At 45.3% G+C, this 22,078-nt stretch overlaps 1 long non-coding RNA gene across 1 annotated transcript in view; it reads left to right on the top strand.

The window, feature by feature from the left end:
• Positions 1-6,795: 6,795 nt before the first annotated feature.
• LOC124241654 (uncharacterized) overlaps positions 6,796-22,078 on the top strand; it is a 45,149-nt gene continuing 29,866 nt past the window's right edge. The window contains exon 1 of the long non-coding RNA XR_006889279.1: positions 6,796-7,011. This is a non-coding gene — a long non-coding RNA (uncharacterized LOC124241654). The remainder of the gene's footprint in view (positions 7,012-22,078) is intronic.

The following is a 22,078-nucleotide window of genomic DNA, read 5'->3' as shown; positions in this document are numbered from 1 at the left end:
TCTCAAGGCTCAACCTCTGAGTGCTGGAGGCAACTTTCCTGGAAATACAGGAGAAGATGAGTTGACTCCCAGGTGGATTCAAGGTTAGCCTATTGGAATGTTCTATAACATGTGCCTACAGGAGCCTTCCATAGCCTTGTGGTTTTGGTATTGGTGGCTCTTAGGGGTCAGCTGTGTTTTTTGTTTGCTCGGCATCCATTCCTCCTAGTGCTGGTTCAGTTTTCCTGGAGAAGCCCTGTTCCTTCTACACTTTCAACTGTGTGATTTGGGGGAGGCTAAACTCACCCCTGGGGGCCGGCCTGGTGGCACAGAAGTTAAGTGCGCACATTCTGCTTCGGCTGCCTGAGGTTCGCTGGTTCGGATCCGGGTTTGGTCATGGCACCACTTGGCAAGCCATGCTGTGGTAGGCATCCCACATATAAAACGTAGAGGAAGATGGGCACGGATGTTAGCTTAGGGCCAGTCTTCCTCACCAAAAAGAGGAGGATTGGCAGCAGATGTTAGCTCAGGGCTAATCTTCCTAAATAAATAAATAAATAAATAAATAAATAAATAAAAACTCACCCCTGGTTCCAGAGGAGAGCATGGAACTAGCCAAGGTGTCACATCCCTTGGCCATAGCCAACATTCAGAGGAAAGCAAGTGGAAAGCCAATGCAAACACTGAGACTCCAGTCTGGAGCTTTTCTTAGAACTATTGGGAAAGAGAAAGGCTTTTCTTTGCTGGGACTTTTTGCTGTGAGAATGTAATTCTGACACTCTCAGAGGGACTGCCTGAGAATGCTGAGAGAAGACTAGTGAGAGATAGAACAAGAGAGGAGATTCCTCATGACAGTATTTGAGTGCTGGATCTAGCTACACCTGAAGCTCAGATTCACCTCTGGATTTTTGGATTCATGAGCCAATAAATTCTCTCTCTCATTCTTAAACTGATTTGAATAGCATTTTAGTCACTTGCAATGGAGACACTCCTTACTAGCAAATGGGAATATGAAAATATAGATCAGAAAAAGAGACACAAAACTGTAAGACCCATTGCTCAGGTAAAAAGCAAAACCTTGACCACGGCCAGAAGTAAACTGATGGCTTTGCCTCTTTTTCCTTGACATGAACTCAGATTCCATTAGAGTCAGGCAGAGCAGTGAGCTTGGAAAAAGTAGAAGAAGCATACTTTTCTTTCTCATTTCTTTACTACCTCCACACGAAAAAATCTGGTCATTCTTTTCTGGTTTTTGTTCATGTGCTGGCCACATTCACTAGCTTTCCTTTCACATGTGTTTATTTGTTTGTTTCCATCAGGAGAAGACATTGAAATAAGCCAGAAGCCAGATCTTAGTGGATTTCTCCAGTGCCTTCTAACTCTCTGTACTGGACTGAGGGTAATTCCGCAAGTGTTTCCCATTGAGCCTGTGGGCTCCACAAAGGGGTTGTTCAGCTTGTGCAGCATCTAGAGATGTTCCTTTAACAGGGTTTCTGGGTGCCTCCACGTGTCAGGCTCCAACTTCCACACATGATGAGCAAGTGGGTCAGGCTTTCTCTTTTTTAGGAGGGGTTATTTCTAGTTCTTGGTCAGCCTTTCTTTACCCTTTGGGGCTTTACCTTTGCTGTGGTCCTGCTTTCCCTTCCAACCAGCCTGAATCCTGCTGCCAAATGATTCTTTACAAAATACTGCTTCCCATTCCCATTTCCCACTGCAAGGAGCTTCATTGGTTCCCTATAGTTTTCATTTTGAATCTATACTCTTCTTCTCAGCCCTTAATAAAACTAATACTACTACTAAATGCTAACCGTTTGGAGTACGTAGTATGTGCCAGGCACCATGCTTGGGTTTCATATGCATCATCTCGGTTAATCCTCAAAATGACTCTATAAGTAGATCAATGTTATCCCTATTTTTTTTTCCAGAAAAGGAAACTAATGCACAGAGAGGTTAAGTAACTTGCTCAGGGTCCCATGGCCAATAAGAGATAGAGTCTGAACGCAACCCTGTCACTCCAGGTCCAGACCCCATGTTCCTACCAGAAGATTCTGCTGTCTTAAAAGCTTTTCCACAGTCTGCTCTATCTCTACCTTATTTCTCACAAATCTCCAATTTCCACAATCCACTTAGGCTGGTATTATGGCTATGCCCACCATTCTCTAATTTTATTGTCTTTGCTTATTTGTTTAAATCATTCATTCATTCATTCAGCAAATATTTACTGAGCCCCTGCCCCAGGTGTGCGTATCATCTGGATGACATGACCAAGAATGCTCTCTTCCCTCACCACTTCTCCAAATCCTGCCTTTCAGGGCACTGCTTCAGACCCTTCCTTTCATGCATCCTGCCTGAGCCAGTGCAGCTGGCATGGCCCTCCTTTCCATAAATGCTTAGCGTGTAGAAGGGCATGACATAGTCTAGCATTCAGTTTCACAGGGGCCTTGCAAGGTCTTATGCTGTCTCACTTTCCTGTCGGGAGTCAGATGCCTGGAGGACCAAGACAGGGAACAGCTCCATTCGTATCTCTCACAGTGTAGAGTGCACATTAGGCATCCAAAAACCATCCTTTCATCCAATTGCTGAGTGAACAAATGGGGTCCAATGAAAATACCATGGTTTTTAAAAATGGCCCTTTGAAAAATTATGATTCTGGATTCTTCCTTTGACCTAGAATTCACCTAAAGTTTATGAGAGTCTTGTGAGGTAGGTATTATCCCCATTTTACAGATAAGACTGAGGCTCAAAGAAGGTGGATAACTTGCCCAAGTTCACAGAATGGATAAATCTCAGAGCACAGGCACCCCACCACTGCATCCTGCTGCCTCTACAATCCCGGGATGGTTCTCCTGAATTCACAAATGTCAAAAATCCACTGCAGCTTCTGTGGTTAATGGTCTTTCACAGAGAATATGCTTTGTCGGGGCCTTCTACACAGACATTTTTCTTTATTTCTGGGAATGGAAACTTACTACTGCTGTGAAGAAACTCAGTGAGACTCCAGCAACTTCTGCATCTGCTGCTTAGTCCTGGGACTTGAGGTCAAATCCTAGAAAAGAGGCATGTGGGAGGCACTCCCTGGCCACATCTCTGGTTCCTGGATGCTGCCAGCAACATCCCCTGAGTCTGTACTCACGTACTAGCACTCCTGCCACAGAGTGGAGGTGGGGTTGGGGTTGGGAGAATGTTCTATTTTTGCTTTGAGGGTTCCACCTTCTCACACCAAACCAATTCAGTAAAAGAGGAGTGGCCAGGGACCTTACTGAAAACACGTCCTATCATCTCTTCTCCCCCAGCACGGCTCCCATATATCCCAGCTGCCATATCCAGCTGCCATGAGAAGCTTCCCTCCCTCCCAAGGGAGTTATCCCTGCCTTGCACCCCTATCCTCACCTTGCTCTGCCCGGATTAGAGCCTCAGAGGCCTGCCCTTACTCCTAAGGGCCTGCAAAACCTTCCAGTCAAAAAGCCTTCCTGTTGGAGTGTAGTTATGGATGTACTGTCTCTGCTCTTCCCTCTGCATGAAAGGGTGGCTTCCTTCTGCAAAGGGTGGCTCTTGTCCCCTGATGCTTCAAAGATGGTTTTGGGGTGTGCATGAATGATCTCCACTCATCAGAGGCTAACAGGCAATGCTGCGCTCCCCTGCCAACCTCTGAAGGACACCGCCTACAGCCTGGTCCCGACGAGATGGAGATATCAGCCTGCCCCAGATTCTCCCCATCTGCTCCTTTTTGTCCACAGTCCTGACTTTTGCAACCCTTCGCCTAATACTGTTAGCACACCTTCCTGGATCTCTGTTTACGTCACCTTCCTTTTCAGCAACCCCTCCCAAACCACTGCTGCTTCTCTTTCTTCTCTGAAGCGTTCTCCCTTCTCTCTGCTCCCAGCACTTCTCCCCTCCACTGCATCCCACAAACCTCATTCTGGTCCAACTCTTCCCTGGCCTCTCCCTGACCTCCAGTTGAAATTCCCCTCCTCAGAGCTGTCAAACACAGCTGCCCCTGGCTGTGTTTCCCTGCTCTGGCTGCCCCTGCCCTGCTCCCATCATCTTCCTGCCCACTAATCTCTGCCCCTTGGGACATGAGCTCATGTTTTTATTTTTTAATTTTTAATTTTTTTTTTTGCGAGGAAGATTGTCACTGAGCTAACATCTGTGCCCATCTTCCTCCATTTTGTATGTGGGATGCTGCCACAGCATGACTTGATGAGTAGTGTGTAGGGCCGTGCCTGGGATCTGAATCCCTGGGATCCGAACCTGCCAACCCCAGGCTGCAGAAGCAGAGTGTGCGAACCTAACCACCATGCACCCGGGCTGGCCCCTGAGCTCATGTTTTTAATCTTTTCTCTGTAGTACAACTCTTTCTATCTGGAGCTATGATTCTTCTCTACTCTTCACATATATCTTTTTTCTCATTTATATGCTAGCTTCTTTAAAAAATAAATGTATATGGGGCCGGCCTGGTGGCGCAGTGGTTAAGTACACATGTTCCACTTTGGCAGCCCAGGGTTCACCAGTTTGGATCCTGGGTGCAGACATGGCACCCCTTGGCAAGCTATGCCAAAAGTAGAGGAAGTAGAGGAAGATGGGGACGGATGTTAGCTCAGGGCCAGTCTTCCTCAGCAAAAAGAGGAGGATTGGCAGCAGATGTTAGCTCAGGGCTAATCTTCCTCAAAAACAAACAAACAGATAAATGTATAAAAGTAAAAAAATGTCACTTAAATAAGACTATTAAGTTAATAATAAACAGTTCAGGTGGCACTTGGATATGAGACACACTGCCCATAAAGTCCTGATTTTCAAGGATCATTGCCAGGCACCAAAAGGTGCTCACTAGAAGTTGATTATAGAATAACTGTTTGGTCTAAAATCCCATAGTCTGAGAGGAAGGGACAACATAGATGCAACTTCCATAGCAGTGCAGGGAGTAGGAGAGTAAAACTTAAATGAAACTCAGTCAACAAGCAGTGAAGGGATGAGAGAAGTGGCTGTTAAAGTGGGACCTCCATGGGGTGTTAAATTTTCATTTTGAAGCTGACAGTCTATGTCTAGAGACTGGAAAGTCCCAGAGGTGTAGGCATAAGAGTAGAGCAAGCAAGAGGAGGAATTTGAAGAGAAAATCAATTTCCAAAATGAAAAACAAAAAAACTTTGCAAGTAGGACTTGCAGGTGTGAATGAAATTTGGCCCCCTCTGCCCCTGGTCTAACAGGTGAATCTAGCAAGCAAGCTGCATAGGTTTAATGTCAGTACATTAAAAATCCATGGTGGACGGTGAAGCAGCCATGCAGGCCATCCTAGGCCTGTGTTAGAACGAACTTGCAACCCCTTGTCTCATGAATAAAGACGCCAGCAGGAAGAATCAGCAACGGGAAGTGATAAATCAGCAACGGGAAGTGATAATGGGGAACTCGCTCTCACATTTCCCAACTACATTTCTTAGAGATTGAGGAAAAAAGTGGCCATCCTGGTCCTTGCCTCCCTCCACACACAGATAACACCAACATTACAAGCTTTGTTTGATGTGTAACCAAAAAATTCTTATCTTTGAAGCCTCTGACTGTTAGATGCGTAAGTCCTTTCCTGCACGTACCGTACTTTATTAAAACTGTAGAAACTGCATTAGACCTGTAAACCTTGGAGCAGTTCCTCAGAATACTCTGTTGGATTGTTTCCGGGGATTTAAATGCCTCACTTTGATTATCGAATAAACTCCTTTGTTAAAATAACCAATAACCGTTCTATCGATGAGAGAGGTAAGGTGAGCTCTATTTGAGCCAGAGTGAGGATTTAACCCGGGAAGGCCTTTTCAAGAAAGGAAGAAACGGGTCTGGAGAAGCATTGTTTTCAGTAGTCTTATATCTTTTTAGAACAAAGTACATACATTAAACAGACCCAGGATACAAAGTCATCAAAGTTTCAAAGAGGTATTCAGTTGCAAATTAGGTCAACATGACCCTGACGTCCGGAAGGGCCTAATATGGCAGTACCAGGGAGGAGGGAAAGTCTGCAATCTTATCTTGAGAGAGTGTGTTCTTTACTTTAATGGTTAAAGCAGGTGTACAATGTATGTTTGATAGGCCGTATGTCAGGCTTCTTTAGTTCAAGCCAGATCAGTTTTTGAACCTCAACAGTCACGCCATGTACCTCAATATGTGAAAATCTCTTGTGATCTTTAACCTTTACCCAGACTATTTCGGTGGACACAGGCTTGTCCTAGGCTTTGCTCTGAGAGTATTGCAGCGATGTCTTCCTGTAGTGATAGGAAAAGGAGGAGGCCTTCAGAACAGGTCCGGGCCTAGGTTTCAGTCCCTCCCCTCCCCTCTCCAGAATGAATGAAGTCTTATTACATGCTTCAGCAAAAGCTGCACTACTTGCTGTGAGGTTTATGAGGAAGAGTTGCCAAGGAGCAATTCAGTTATCAGCCTCAGGCCCAGTCCTCTCAAGTACAGCTCGGGGACCCCTCGACCTAGCTGGGTCTTGACGGAGAAGACCCGAGGTGCAGCCGCGCATAGCGAACCCCGCGCGCCGCGCTCTGAAAAGGGTACCGCGGGGACACAGGCCCTGCCTCCCAGGCACTTGCAGTAGCGGCGAAGCGGTAGCTTTTGGAGTCTCGGAGAACTGATCCAACCTGAGCGGAGCGCCTGTTAGAGTCTCAGGTATCCACTCCGGACTCAGAGGCCCCAGCACGGCGGCCCGCACCCCACCTCCCCGCCCGCGGCGCCGACCGCGCGGGAGCGCTCCAGGCGGCTCCCAGAGGCCGCGGTTGGGGGCGGGGCTCGTGCTGTGACGCCGCCCCTCGCCGGGCCCCGCCCTGTGCGCGTTGCCAGGGTGATCAGGTGACTCCGAGCTCGCGGCGCTCCCCGCAGCGGTGACATTAGGCGCACCGCGGCTCCTCACTTGCTCCGAGTTTGGTGCGGCGGCGTGTCTTGTGCGGTCTCGTCTGGTCCCGTCAGGTCCGACCGAAGCAGTGCCCGACCCGTTCGTGGAGAGGTGAGGCGCGGCGGACCCGACCCGGCCAAGCTGGCACCAGGGACGGGGTGAGGCGCGGGCAGGGCCTTCCCGGCGTTGTGCGCGCCCCCGAGCTCCCCAGAGAGCGCCCCGGAGAGCCGCGGGCACCGCGGCTGGATGGGTCGGCTCGGGCGGGGGCGCGCGCAGCCCCGGGGGAGGGGCCGGGAGCCGGGGGAGCGGCTGCCGCCCGCCCGATGCCCACCCTGGCGCGCCGGGGCTGTTCCTCCGGCTCCCCGTCGCCGCGCCGCCCGCCCGGCTTCTGGGCTGTGGACTAAGGGGCTCCGCGTGTGAGCGGCTCTCGCCGTGCGAGGAGTCGGCGGGCTCAGAGCGGGGCTTGCCACACCCCGTCTCGGGGGACGTGTGCGGGAGGCTTCTGCGTCTCTTCGCCTTGGGCTGCGATTTCTGGGGTGCTGCCAGGGATCTGCTCCGTGCTCTGAGCCGGGCCTGCTGAGGGCAGGAGGCCACTCGGGAGACCCGCGGCTGGGAGCAGGGGCCCTGGGTGTTCAGAGAAGGTGTTGCGAGGGGAAGGACTCCTGACTGTTGAGAGCGGTGGAGCAGGATCTGAGTAGATCTGTTGGGGGAGGTGAAATCTGAGCGGAGTCCTGAGGGGTGGGGACTAATCTCCCGGCGGCGGTGGGGGTCGGAAGAGCAGAGGGAGGGAAAGGGCACCTGCGGCGAAGGAGACCTCGAGCCTTGCGCTGGAGGTAGAGGGAAGACGATTCGATGGCTGACTGGACCGAGTGCTAGGGCCGTTTTAGGTAAAAAAAAGTTTGGAGAATTAGGTTAGGGCCGATTAGGAAAAAACTCTTCAGTGCCCAGCTGAGGGTTTGGATGTTGTGGGGGAACCACTGCGGCTGGATTGGGGTAGGGGGAACACTGGGATGGGGAGACACTGAGGAGGCTGTTGTGACAGCCTGAGAAAGAGGTGACAACGCCTAGAACTCTGGTCTGATGGGATTCTGCGAACCCTACTTGTGAAATATTTCTGACAGACAGGTGGGGGATGCAGGCAGCCGGATACTACACCCCAGCCGTTGTTAGCAAATTAAAAGAAAAAAATTCCTTCTTATGAGAGACAGGAAGCATCTAACTGCAGCCCATTTTCCAGTTTCATTTGGCCGGATTTAATGACTATCGGAGAGCTTTGCCCCTCTGGGTATTCGCGGAGCTTGTATTGTCCACAGCACTTGCATTTCAGAAGTTTCAGAGTGTCTTACAAACTCCTCTTATCCCTAGGCTGAAACCCAAACCCGGAGTGACTGGTAGGAGACTTAATGGGGGGAAGTTATTAAAGGATAATGAGTGCCCAAAACATGAATATGGGGCGTTGGGGAAACCAAAAAGAGTCGCATGCTGTTTGTTAATGATGGAGCAGAGTTCGCCTGTCCTCCCTGCTGCTCTCAGCTGTGGGCTTCTCAGCTTAATGCAGCTTAGGTGTTAACTGGCCATTTTGTCTTAATTTCCTGAGAAATATAGGAAGAAGATATTTTGATTTTTGAAGAGGAATGATTTGGTGATGTAGAGTTTTTCCCAGCTCTGAAAATTTAATGATTCTGTGCTCCTCTTCCCCAAAAAACAGCTGTTCATTTTATTTTGAATCTTCACTTCTGTTTTCTGGGGGGAAATGAAATGGCTGAACCTTCCCACCAATTTGTTTTGCACTTGTTTGGCTCCAGAAAACAGAACTGGACCTCCAGGGATCCTGTAGCGTAAAAGGCAGTTTAGGGATTTGCTGAGAACTCGGGAAGGTGGCTGCAGCTGGTCTGTGCATAAACGAAGAAACCAGCACAGCACTCAAGGGAGGGCAAATCCGGAGTGGTGGCAGCTGGAGAGAGCCGACTTCCAGTCAGATCGGTGATGTCATTCTCTGTAAAAGAAGTATTAAGATGGGTCACTTGAGCGTTGTGTATTTACCACACATTATACCTATCCAAGAGTTTTTCCCCTTGTACCAATTCAGTGGTAGGGCTTGTTATGATAGTGATTTTTAAGGGGCTTTGCAGGAACCCCATAATAATACGAATCGCTGGAAATTAGATTTCTTGGCCATGTTTTAAAAAAAATTGTTAACCATTTTCTAAATCTCTTTGGAAATATTTGAATCAGCCAAACTAATCATGCTTCCTTTGGAAAGAAACAGTCTCCCGACCCCCACCCCCAAAATTGCAGCTCTGTGCTGTCAGGGGGGTTAAGTAGGCCGAGAGTTTTGGGAAAGTTTCTGCATTCATTCACTCCTGTCGCCCCCACATGTTTTCCCATTGGTCAAGAATTTTAAGACTTCATTATGGGGGAGTGGGAATGTTAGTGTGTTCCCCTAAACACAAGCTGTGATAAACAGCAGGGTTGGCTGTTCAGAATGCCCTCAAGGGGAACTGTGCCCAGGTGAGAGGCAGGGCTGGGGTATGGGTGAGAGATCAGCCACGGAGCATTCTAGGCCTGCGCCATTGTCACCCGAGGCCGTGGGTGCCGCCTTCCTTTCTTGGAAGGGAAACATTCCTCAACCTTGAAATGGGATAATGGTCAGTACCCCCTTCACAGAGAATTAATGAGAGAGAATTCATTGTCACAAGAATAATTAATGAGAGGCTTATATGAAATTTGAGCTCTTCCAAAGCAGAATATTTTAATTCTTGGATGAACAGTATATTTTGAGATGTAGTGAGATAAAAGAGAGATAGACATTCTAAATTTTTGTAAAAGCGTCATTCAAACTCTAAGGTTTTTGTTGTTTTTTTTTTTAATGGAGTATTTGGGCTTGGTTACCAATAAGGCTTTAATGAAGATCTAGAGGCCCGAGGGTAAGTGCGTGTTTGTGTTTCATATGTAAATCAGTGCAGATTGTTCCTCACTCTTTTTCTGGCTTTTTCTGTGCAAGTGCCTGGAGTAAACCAGTAACCTGGCAGGCTGTGGGGCTCTGACCCAACATCCTTTCAACCCTAAAGGAGTTAGTTATTAAGCTTATCAGAGACAGCAGTGGGTAATAATGCTCACTGAGTAGAACGAGGAGTGAAAAAGTCGTCTTTTAAAATTCCCCTCTCCTATGTCAGTCTGCCAGTCCTGCTGCTCAGTCAAATAGAGATTCAAGAGGGACTCTACAGAACTACATCCATCTCTTAGACTTCTGACATTTGTTGGCTAGGCTTAGTTTCACATGAAGGAAATCCTGCAGGAGAGGCTTCCTGTTTTTTTCAGGCTGAGCTGAGTGCTGTGTTCCAGGCCTCCAGGCTCCTGAGGCTTGGCCAAGGCTACTAATTGGCTTGGCTATAAAACGGGAGTCAGCAATTAAAAAACAGCAGTATAGAAAACTAGGGGACTGGACATGAGTTGACCCTCCAGCCCAAAGGTTCACAACACTTTGGACACTGTACACAAAGGGCTCTTTAAAAGCAAGTGAGCTTGGAGTGACTTCTTTCGTAGTTCTTAGGAGACGTATGTGGAATATTGATACTGAGCCTCCTAATCTCAAATTCCTGTGCCCGATGCGCAGTAAGCCTAACACTGAGACCTCGCCGCTTGGAGATGGAGAAAGATTTATTCAAATTGGCCAAAACGAGTTGGTGGGAGCCTGGGTTCGCTCAAATCCACCTCCCCAAGAACAGAAAGCAGGGGGGTTATGGAGCTAAGAGGTTTGGCAGGAAGAGTTTTTGGGAAACAAAGGGGTCACTCCCCTTAAGCCCTGGGCAATCTGACTTCGAGGCTTCAACAGCTGCTGAGGGCCAGCTATCCGGTGAGTGCAACTTCCCCAAGGCATTTTCTTTCTTTTGCAAAACAAGCTCACAACTCCTCAAGACCCCTGAGTCACCCCTCAAGTTAAACAGGAAACAGCAAATTGGCTTGACATTTGCAGTATACCTGAGGTACCCGGCTTCAGTGTTAGTGCTGATGTAGGCTTCAAAACCAGAGCTGGGAAATTGGATGGGCCCTCACTCCTAAAGCAGGGGAGACAAATGGTTTGAATCCAATCTGTATGGGCAGCAAGCCTGTGGTATGACTTTGCCAAAAACAAGGGATGATTTACATTTTTTTGAACCCTTTCAATTAAATGTTTTAAGGGGGTGTTGATAGTCACGGTGGGAGGAGGATTTGGTTTACCTGAATTTCCTCACTGGGGAGTAAGGCCTTACTCACAGGTGCCTATCATTAGTTGTGTGGTGATTTATGCTAACGAATCATTAATCCCAAGAGATTTGGCTCAGAAACTACATTATCACTGAAAACCATCTGACCTTGTGGTCAGTGTTCAGAGAAAGGTAGGGATGGGGAACCATTGAACTGCAAAGATATTTGGGGAGAGGAAGACCTGGAAAGTGGTGCTAGACTTCTGCCACATTAAATTTCTAATGCAGCCCTCAGTACTTTACCAGTCAGCTTTCTGTATCAGGACCATGGGCAGGATCATTTGGGGAGAATATGTGTGAAGAGGAGGACTTTTGTAGGAATGTGCCTACCTCATGAGTCCTTATTATTAAGCCTAATACTGCTTTCCTGCTGCCACTAGCTTCCCGGAGACCCCAGACTCCGCCCTCTCCCCTCTTTCCCCTCCCTCCGCCTCTCCTCCCCGGCAACAACCTCTCTAAGGCCAATATGATTCTTCTATCTCTGGTCCAGTTTCTACATCCTCCTGGCTCTGCTGACTGCTGAACTAAATCTTGATGACCTTAGATGTCTGTGGTGGCATAGAAACTCCAGCGAGGGGCAATTGGATTCCAAAGCAAGGGGCCTAGAAGTGGATGCTTTACCTGTGTTTCTCACACTTCGTTTGTGTTCCACCTGCATGACTTTTGTGTTAGCTCTATGCCATCTGTACTATTATTTAATATTTTTCTTTAAATTGACCCTTTTTTTAATTCTAAAACTTTTTTAAAAGGGAAACCATATCATTGCCTTAAATTGAAAACTACTATCATCTTCCATAAATAGTAGGTAAATATAAAAAGGCATAACTATTAAAATTAAGTTGTTTGTCTGTGTTCGCCAAATCATGCCACGTAGGAAAATATTGCCTTCAACCAAAGATATGACTTACTAATAGTGAGTTTTTTCAGGTGATAGGGATGGTTTGGGGTAGGCAGGCCTATGGAGAGGGCCTCTTAGATCCCGTCTTCTGAAATTCCGTCTGGCTCTGTGATACCAGGAAGACAGCAGAGTGAAGAATCTAGGGACTAAAATAAGTGCAGTCAGCATGAAACCACTGGTGTTTTGATATGAAGTTTTCCAAAAGGAGGCGGGAGTGGTGGTGAGCCTGTATACTATATTAAATTCTAGGCTCGTTGCCAGGGGTGTGGCTTCATTGATGCTGTGTTATATTGTTCTTTCTGTGCAAGTGTGCTCTTGGAAAACTCCGGTTTTTGTCCAGAGTGGATACAGTTTTTTTAAAAAACTCTCGATACGCCATACACTTGGAGCCTGTTGTCTTCCACATATGTATGTAGTAGCACTTTGTGGATGTTACTAATGGCGAAAAGCTGAAGTTATCGTCTAGCATTTGTTTTTTCTGATCTTTGTTGTCCATAATGCCTGTTTCTTTAAAAATCCTATGAAGATGAAGAGAAGAAAGGAGGGGAGAGCGAGCTGCCCTGGGGTCATGTGGTCTCTTAGGGTGCCGACGTGGTAGGCGTGAGTGGTACTTGCTGGTGTGAAGTGAAATGCACTCTTGTCCATTAAGAGGCGCCCCACCGTGCTGACTGAGCTGCTGCTCCCTCAGAGGGTCAGGAGAGCGCGCTTTAATGGTGGTGCGAAGCCGTGGCCAGTTTGGTATCTGTCAGGAACCAGGAGTGCTTAGTTAGATTGCCAGCACATTAAGCTGTTAGGGGCCTCTTTCTAAGCCATCAAGATTTCGACTTTCCCACAAAGCCTAATCTAATACTCTGGGAGGGGCAGGCAGAGCCAGTCTTTCAGGGGCTGTGCTGGTGGGGGACCTGGCCTGGGAAGTGGCCTTGTCAGGCTTGTTGGGAGGGATGGATCTGTCCCTTTCTAGTGTGTCCTCTCAACTTGGCAGGGGGCAGAGTTCGTCCCTTTTCTCTCTCTCCATGTCTAACCTATCCTTTCATTTCCCCAACTCACTTTCTGTGTTAACAGCTTTCTTCCCTTTTCCTTTCTCTCCTGTGCACTGCTGCTTTCTCTTTCTACCCTCGCTCTTGCTGAGCCTCATTTTCTCTCCATTGTTACTTTAAGAACTGCCTCTTTGAAGTTCAGAGTTACCATGCTGTCCTGTATGTCCAGTGACTAGATATAATTCAGAGGTCCCCAGCCTTTTTTCTGAGGAGGAGCCAACCTTCACTTCCCCACTGGCTTTCAGAGAGCAGCACTGGGGGGTACTGACCACTCTGGTTCCTGAGCTAAGTGGTTGGATGAGGCTGGAAGTGCCCTGCCAACTGGGTGTCCCAGCAGTGTGGGGAGGGGGCTGTGGTCAGGATTTGCTAGCCTTGTCAGGAGCTGTCTCTACCCTTGGGGAGTCCTTCCAGAAGCTGAAGGCGGGCGGGAGGCCTGCATCCAGGCTGTCCTCTGGTGTCTGCGGGAGACTGAACATGACTAATAATGGCTGTAGAAGAGGACCTTGGTGAGGTTGGCCTGCAACCCATCAGACTGTTTGCAACTGTGGATCCTGCGCTTGAGCTGGGTTGCTGGGTTTTTCCAGGTGGCAGCTGGAACAAAAGGCGTTCTCAGTGGTAGTTGGATGGCTGTTGAAAGCATCTAGAAGCCTGACTTTCTTGCTCTATGAGTTAGAAAATGGATTTTTTTTTTCCAGCCTTAGCAAGCCATTTGTCTTCTATACTGAGTTCTCTTCTTTTTTTGTTTTTAAAAAATCTTTGCAGAGGGCTGGCCCCGTGGCCGAGTGGTTAAGTTCGCGCGCTCCGCTGCAGGCGGCCCAGTGTTTCGTTGGTTCGAATCCTGGGCGCGGACATGGCACTGCTCATCAAACCACGCTGAGGCAGCGTCCCATATGCCACAACTAGAAGAACCCACAATGAAGAATACACAACTATGTACCGGGGGGCTTTGGGGAGAAAAAGGAAAAAATAAAAAAAAAAAAAAAAATAAAAAAAAAAAAATCTTTGCAGAGTAAATAAAATTTAAAAAAAATTATTTATTTTTTTTTTAGTATCGGCACCTGGGTTAACATCTGTTGCCAAACTTCCCTTTTTTTTTTCTTCTTCCCAAAGCCCCCCCACTATGCAGTTGTATATTCTAGCTGCAGGTCCTTCCAGCTCTGCTATGTGGGACTCCACTTCAGCATGGCCTGATGAGCAGTGCTCGGTCCGTGCCCAGGATCTGAACTGGCAAAACCCGGGGCTGCCAAAACAGAGCGCACGAACGTAACCACTCAGCCACGAGGCTGGCCTCAGAAATGGATTATTTAATCCTAAAAGCCACGTGGCAGACTTTACCCAAAGATGATCAGCAGAAGTTTTAACTTTCATTGTTAAATATGTGTAGAAAAGTGTATGTAACAATAAAGTATAGTTAAATGAGTAATTATATTCATTAATATAACTATTGAGGTCTAGAAATGGACCTCATTTTTTAAACCCCAGTGGGATAGTAGAATGCACCGTGTTGCAATTTGCTTTTTTCACTGTGGTGGTGCTTTTCCATATCAGCACATGTAATTCTACCCCATTCTTCTTAAGGGTTGAATAGCGGTTCTGGAAATTCTGTGGTTTATTTCACCATTCCCATACTGATGGGCCTTTGGGATGTTATATATCTCATATATGTGTGTGTGTGTATATATATATATTATATATATGTTATATAGCTATTATAAACAAGTACTACAGTAAGTATCCGTGTGTGTGGTATAAAATTGTTTTTTGGCATATTGGCACTAGTATACATCTGTAGGATAAATTCCTAAAGATAGAATTGCTGGTTCAAAGAATAGAGTGTTTTTGTTTATTTGAGGTTTCACTTAAAAATGTCTTTATTGAAGATTTTTTAAGAAAAAAGGACGGACCCTCTGTAAAAACAAAGGATGTTTCCTCAAAACATTTGGGAAGAATGGGATACTAATGCCTGGGCAGCTAAGGGTAGGCTATTTTAGTTGATGATAGATATTTTCAGGTAGTAATGATGTTTTAAGGGCTGTTTAATAAATATTATAGATCTTATATCTTATAGTGCAACAGGTAGATCCAGTCAGAGGTTCTTTATAGAAAGCTTTCTGCAAAAAGATTTTAGTAGATGGTGTGTTATTCTCTGTTGAAGAGAACTCCGAATTCCCTCAAAGTCTCCAAGGCTGGAAGAATGTGAAAACGTACATACCAAGTTTAATGTTAGAAGAAGGCGAGATTGATTGGTCAAAGCCATATTTTCAAATAATGTTGGACTACTGTGGATAATTAATGTGGGTATGACTTTTCAGACTTTACTACTCCTGATCTAACGTATCAGGACAAGTTGAGAATGCTTACATCTTTCGGTTATCTGAATGTTGGGGATAGTGGCTTAAAGCAATTACGTGAGTGGCATTAGCAGACCATGTTACTGAATAGTTTGTAGATTGTTTAGTTTCGTGTATATCTCAGTTATGTGTAGTTTTTACATCAAATAGTCTTTGTGAGAAAGAAAATTAAACTAAGACAGTCTCTGAGCCTCTAGGATAGGGCCTCCAGAGATAGATGATCCGCTATTATTTGTTTGCCTTCCATGTGCGTTTTGATGCCCTTGTTCAGTGATGGGTCCACTGCTGAGCTGTGTGTCATTGTGTGTTCCACAGAGAAGCTATTCTAAAGCCACAAGCAAAAATGTTGATAGAAAAGACATGTTCTAATATCTATTCACTCATTGATTATATGAGGACGGCTCAGGGCCTGGTAGAACTCTCTGGCAAACAAAAGATGGTGAATGAGGTAGGGGATAGCTAATCACATTTGAGAGGTTGGCAGCAGAATCAGTATTTGGATAATAATGAAGTAACACTACAGGTTGTCTCCTTCCAGCCTGTCCCCCAAAGAAAAGCAACCTGGGAAATGTTAGAAATGATGAGCAAGTCATAAAAACAAAGCGCTTGTTCAAGTTACAATAACCATCAACTATCAGAGGTCTCCTGTGTTACTCTGTTGTTGGGAGCACCACTACCATCTTTAAAAAGTAAATCCCTGTTGTTGCTATTGCCTGGGGCTCCCCCACGAAGTTCTCCACGTCAGGAGAGAGTAGGTTCTTCCTAGTGAAGGCCTGCTGTTCTGGAATGCCTGTTCTTGTGGCTTTGGGGTTTGGATTTGAGGCTGTTGCTTCTTATCTCTGCTCACCACACATTCACGTGTGTGGGGGGCACAAATCCCTTTGGTGGGGTCATTCAGGCTTTTGTACCTCAGTTTCAGTAAACTTGCATAACTCTTTGAGGTGGCTGCCCAAAGTGAATTTTGTCTACTCTGTATAACCAAACTATCTTCACTGTACCCTTGAAATTTGGAGAACTTCCAGCATTTTCCATCTGACGCAGTAACAGGCAAGTGGAAAAAATAATTTTATTTTTATTATTAGCAGTACTGAAGGGGAAGAGCAAGCCAGCTAGAGTTCTTTCTGTCATATCCCCAGTACTGGGCCTGTCCTGTAGTAGGTACTTAATATTGTTGAGTAAACAAATGATTAGGTTTGACAATGGTATCCAACAAGCAAACATAAATAAAATTACATGAATCCTTTTAAAAGAGAAAAAATAACTATAGAAAAGGAAGCTGCAATGATCCTCAAAGGCTACTCTTAGCAAGACCTCTTGTGAACTGACCTTTTGGCCTCATCCAATCTTGTCTGCTTCAGCTGTAATAAACCCACTCAGTTCCTCAGAAGCACTGTGTTCTGCCTCTGACCGAGAGTAAAGGTGGCGTAATTGCATTTCTGTTTGTGTAAACTTTCAGTGTGATCATCGCCTCCTCTGAGAAGCTTGCTCTGACTTTCCGGACATGCTCACCATACTAAGCGCTTCCTTTTTCTTAGCTCGGTTTTGTAATTGCTGATTTTAGTGTCTGTCTCTCTCACTAGCCTGAAACTGTCTCTTGCCTACCGTTATCTCAGTAGTGCCTGGAACTCCTAGAACTGGGTCCTAGTGGATGCTTCTGGAAGTATTTATGGGATGATCAGATGACTGTGTGAATGGAATAAACTAACATGTCAATGCTAAAATTTAGTGAAAACTATAAGCCTGAGATGATAGAGCAACACAAAACCAGTAATTCTAAAGCTTTTTTTAGCTCAACAAATCATACCCAAAATTATGGGTATGAGAATAAAGAAAAATTGAGGGACCTAGAGTATGAAATAATCTATTGGGGCTGGCCCAGTGGTGCAGCGGTTAAGTGCACATGATCCTCTTGGGCGGCCTGGGGTTCACCGGTTCGGATCCCAGGTGTGGACATGGCACCGCTTGGTAGGCATACCACGTATAAAGTGGAGGAAGATGGGCACGGATGTTAGCTCAGGGCCAGCCTTCCTCAGCAAAAGGAGGAGGATTGGCAGCAGTTAGCTCAGGGCTAATCTTCCTCAAAAAAAAAAAAATCTATTTGCAAAGATCCTATTAAAAGGCCAGCTAATCAGGGAGTTAAAAAGAGACACAGAGGAGGTCTTTAGAGTTAGACCTGTTGTCATGTGTTTAAAGTTTAAAGACAATTTTACAAATTCCCACGAAGGATATGTAAGGAAGGAAGGATAAGCATGGCTTCTGGCTTTGATGATAAGAACAGTCCAAGGTGGGAGAAGTCTGCGTGTAACCGAGAGAATTTTTTTTACCCCATGTTTGGTGCTTAGCCAAGTGACTTCTCAGTTTGAAGCAGAAAGAACTTAGGGAGCTGAAATGTCTTGTGAAAAAAGAAGCACAATTACAAAAATCACTGTAAAGAGCAGTGAAGAGCAGATATGCAACAGGTTATCAACAAGGGGAAATTAGTAAGAGGAAGGGAAATTGGAGTACTGGGAGTGGATAGGGCTACAGAGGCATTCTAGCCATTAAAAAAAGGTGAGCAGCATGGAAATATCAGACAGAACTAAGAAAACTTAATTTTTTTTCTGACTGAATAGGTTCCCTTATTGAAATTTTCAGAAATACAGAAGAATATAAATAAATAACACTTGCCCATAATTCCAGCACCTAGGGAAAACCACTATAAATATTCTTTTTTCCTTCTAACCGAATTTTGTCTGTCTGCTGTTCCTGTACAACTTAAAGTGTGAAAATCGTTTTTTTTTTAAAGATTTTATTTTTTTCCTTTTTCTCCCCAAAGCCCCCCAGTGCATAGTTGTATATTCTTCATTGTGGGTCCTTCTAGTTGTGGCATGTGGGACGCTGCCTCAGTGTGGTTTGATGAGCAGTGCCATGTCCACGCCCAGGATTTGAACTAATGAAACACTGGGCAGCCTGCAGCGGAGCACACGAACTTAACCACTCGGCCACGGGGCCAGCCCTAAAGTGTGAAAATCTTAACGTACAACTCAATGAGTTGATAGTGTTCGTGTAAACATGACTCAGCTCAAGATGTAGAACATTTCCATCGTCCCGGAAGGCTCGCCTTGTGCCTCTTCCAGTCAGTATCCATAGATTCATTTGGGCTGTTCTTGAACCTCATATAAATGGAATCATCCAGTCTCGAGTCTGTTGGGTCTGGCTTCTTTTGCTCATCATTGTCTGTAGGACTCATCCATTGTTCTTTTTTTTTTATTGCTGAGCAGTTTTCTTTTGTGTAACTATACCGTAATCTATTTGTTCTGTTGATGAACATTTGTGTAGTTTCTAGTTTGGGGCTGTTATAAATAAAACTGCTTTGAACGTTCTTACGTATGTCTTTGGTGGACATATGCACTCATTTCACCTCAGTATACATCTTAGAGTAGAGTTGCTGGGTCATGAGGTAAATACTTCCAAAGTCGTGAATATGTTATATGCTTTCTTCTAAAAGTTTGATTGTTTTAGCTTTTATATATAGGTCCATAATATGGTGTGAATTGTTTTTTGTTTATAAGGATGGGAATCAGGTTCTTTTTTTTCTCCCCTCATAAGAGTATCCAGCTCTGTTTATTGGAAAGACTTATTTTGACTTTGTAAATTGCCGTGCTGTCTTCCTGTTCAGTCAGGTGACTACTGCATGGGTCCATTGTAGGACTCTTCATTCTGTTACATTAACCTATTTATCAATATTTATTTTATTTTAAATAAAATTGAGATCATGCTGAATATATAGCTTTTAAATTTTTCTTACACTTTATTACGTCATGCTTCAAAAACAAAGGTGACTGTAAAAGAACTGTTATATAGATGTACCATAATTTATTTAACTCTTCTGTTTTTGGACTTTTAGGTTGTTTTTTCTTTTTTCCTTTTTTGTTTTGCCCTGTCTTTTATGTTGCTTGCTTTCCTCAGATGTCTGATAATCTTTGTCCATTCATTTATGTATGAGGCAATAAAAAGTCGATTAGAAGTTCTGTGTGCCTGGGCTTTGTTGTGGGGTGACTGGGTGAGTCATTTCCTTGGAGTCTCTTCAAGAATTAATATCAATAGTTTTTTTCCATTGGGGCTGTTCAGTTTTTCCAGAGGAAAATTCTCCACTGTACTGCCCACGGGGTCAATGCCAGGCTATCAGGTATCTTGTAATTTAAAAAATAGTAACAACTTTGAAAAATGTTGTTCTTTCCTGAATTTCTACTTTGATGTTATCTCAGATAAGACAGTGATCTCATCTCAACAGACCTCTTTCAGAAAGCATAGTTTCTGCTCTTGTCATTATGGTTGAATGACTGCTAATCCTGTGACTTTGAGCATGTCTTGAATGGGATTGGCAGAGAGCAGTGTTTGATACAGTCTATTAACGAATGTTGGCTGTTGCTTGATTTCAGCAGTCTCTTTTGGAGCTCTGATTTGTCTTTATTGGTACAATTTCCACAGTTCACATTTGATCCTCAGTGTAAAACACTCCACTATAGTAGGGCTTACATCTCACCTGACCAAATTTATAAGGGAAAAGGTTCACGTTACAAAGCTGAGGATCATACCTTAAATTTAAAGCTCGTTGTGTTTTGGTTAAGTGGCTTGTCCTAGACTGTGTCAGTGTTAGGTAATCTATTTTTACTTCGATTTGCTTCTGTACAAGCTTGGGAACAGTTGATTGCCCCTCGGTGAAGGAAGTCCTGCTTTTCAAATGCCAGCTCTAGGATCTTTGTTCTCAGCACAAATGCTGTTTCTGTGACTTTTGCTGTTCTCTTACTGGGATTTTTTCCTGTTTAGAGGAAACTGAAAATAGATACAGATTTTTATCCCTCTAAGATGACTGTGTATCTTGGGAACACAGGGACAGAATGTGTGTGTGGGGCGGGGGTCGTGGCGGCTGGGGCACCTGCGGGGGCGCCTGTATGGTTTCTGCTCTTTATAAGTGCCTCTGTGAGTAGCACCTGGGATTTTTCCCACGTGGACATTAAGTGATTCCTCAGGCAGAGGGGGGATGGTAGGCACCAAAAATGAGGGGGAAACGTGATTGAGGGAGAAGAGGGGAGGACACCTACCTGTGGGAGAGTTTTGAGGATCCCAGGGAGAGAGCTGCACAGGATAATGAGGAATAGATGCAAAAAGGTTGATCAAGAAAAGTCAGTATTATAATCCAATGTTACTGCAATTAAAAAAAAAAAAAAGGAAACATCAGGGTCTGAAGTTGTAATAGTTCTATACACTTCTTTTCCTTCTCACTGCTCGTTGTCCTTAGAAGAACAATGTCTTCAGAGAAATATAGGTCCAAGCTTTGCCAGAGTGAGAACGATCATCACTAAAAGGTCTTATTGGACTAATCAAGTTAAACTACAGCTTTGATGGAATTAGGTCAGTCCAGAGGACATCCCCCGCCCCTTACACACACTGAATTTCAGGAAAGAGTAGTTATGATGGCTGTGTTCCACTTCTGTGACTTAAAAAACAAATAATGGAATGGCCATAAGGGGGTTAATGATTTCTGTGTTAACCAGGGCTCAATAGGTTTTTCACATCCTCAGTAGGAAAGAGGAAATGCAAGAGTGGTCAGCAATTACCATTGCCCAAATTTTCGTAATGCTTGCAGTGTTAGTCACCACAAACCTTTTGCATTAGGGGAAGGGGAAGGGCCATTCCCAGGTCAGAAGTATGAAGTCATGCTGGCTAGACTAGAGAGCAGAGAAGGGGAAGGACGCTAGTTCTTTTCAGGTCAGCCCCCTGGAAAAGTAAGAGTCTCTAAAATGGGGACAGAATGCAGATGTGGTCAAAATAGAGACCCTCATGCCATTCTGATTCCATATTATAAAGTTTCAATTTATAGTCACCTCCTTCAAGGGACACTCTGCCTACTCCCACCTCCTCCTGTTGGGTTTAAGCCCCTACTCCTACCCAGCAGTCTGCCACCTTCTCTAAAAATCACTGTCTATATGTTTGTGTTTTAACCAGTGGCCCAAGGGGAGGGTTAGAGCCATATTCATCTCTGTACCCTACTACTTAGCACGGTGTCAGGCACAGTCAGCCCTGTGTAAATGGATGCTTGGGTGAATGTCTTTCAGAGGAGGTCGTTAGCTTATCTTACTATTGGTTCTTAGGACTGGAAATTCTATTTAGGTAGTTTAGGTTAGGCTGGATTTCTGTCTGATTTATGAACTGTTGTAAAGTTGTCTGGAATCCCATTTCTTTTGTTCTTTCTGCTCTGACTTTCTGAAGTGCCTACTTCATCTTAAGGCTGGCTCCCTCAGGGCTGCAGATAGGCTGTCAGCAATTTCGTAGGCCATGTCCTTGCTAGACTCTATGTGTGCCTGTGTTAAGGGAAAGAAAGGGTTGGGAATGTGGTAGGAGAGCCCCAAGCTTTTAACTGATCAAGGCACTTCAGAACCAATCCCAGTGGCCAAGGGATGCCATTTGTGATTGGTTCTGGATTCTTTGAATCAATCTTGATAAAGAGGAGGGGGTGGCATGGATTGGTTTAGAGTAGCCTGGGCTCACCCTGGAGCTGGAATGGGATGAACTTCCCCTGAAGAACATGAACTACAGGAAGAATGGATGGATACCTAACGGGAAATCTGACTGCTATTACAAAGCGGTATATGGCTGTTGTGTGGGCAACCAGTAAAGTCCGCTATTATGTTAATCCAGATTTTCTAGGG

This window comes from Equus quagga, chromosome 7 (assembly GCF_021613505.1).
Source record: "Equus quagga isolate Etosha38 chromosome 7, UCLA_HA_Equagga_1.0, whole genome shotgun sequence".
Taxonomy (NCBI): domain Eukaryota; kingdom Metazoa; phylum Chordata; class Mammalia; order Perissodactyla; family Equidae; genus Equus; species Equus quagga.
This window is presented reverse-complemented; position numbering and strand designations above follow the sequence as displayed.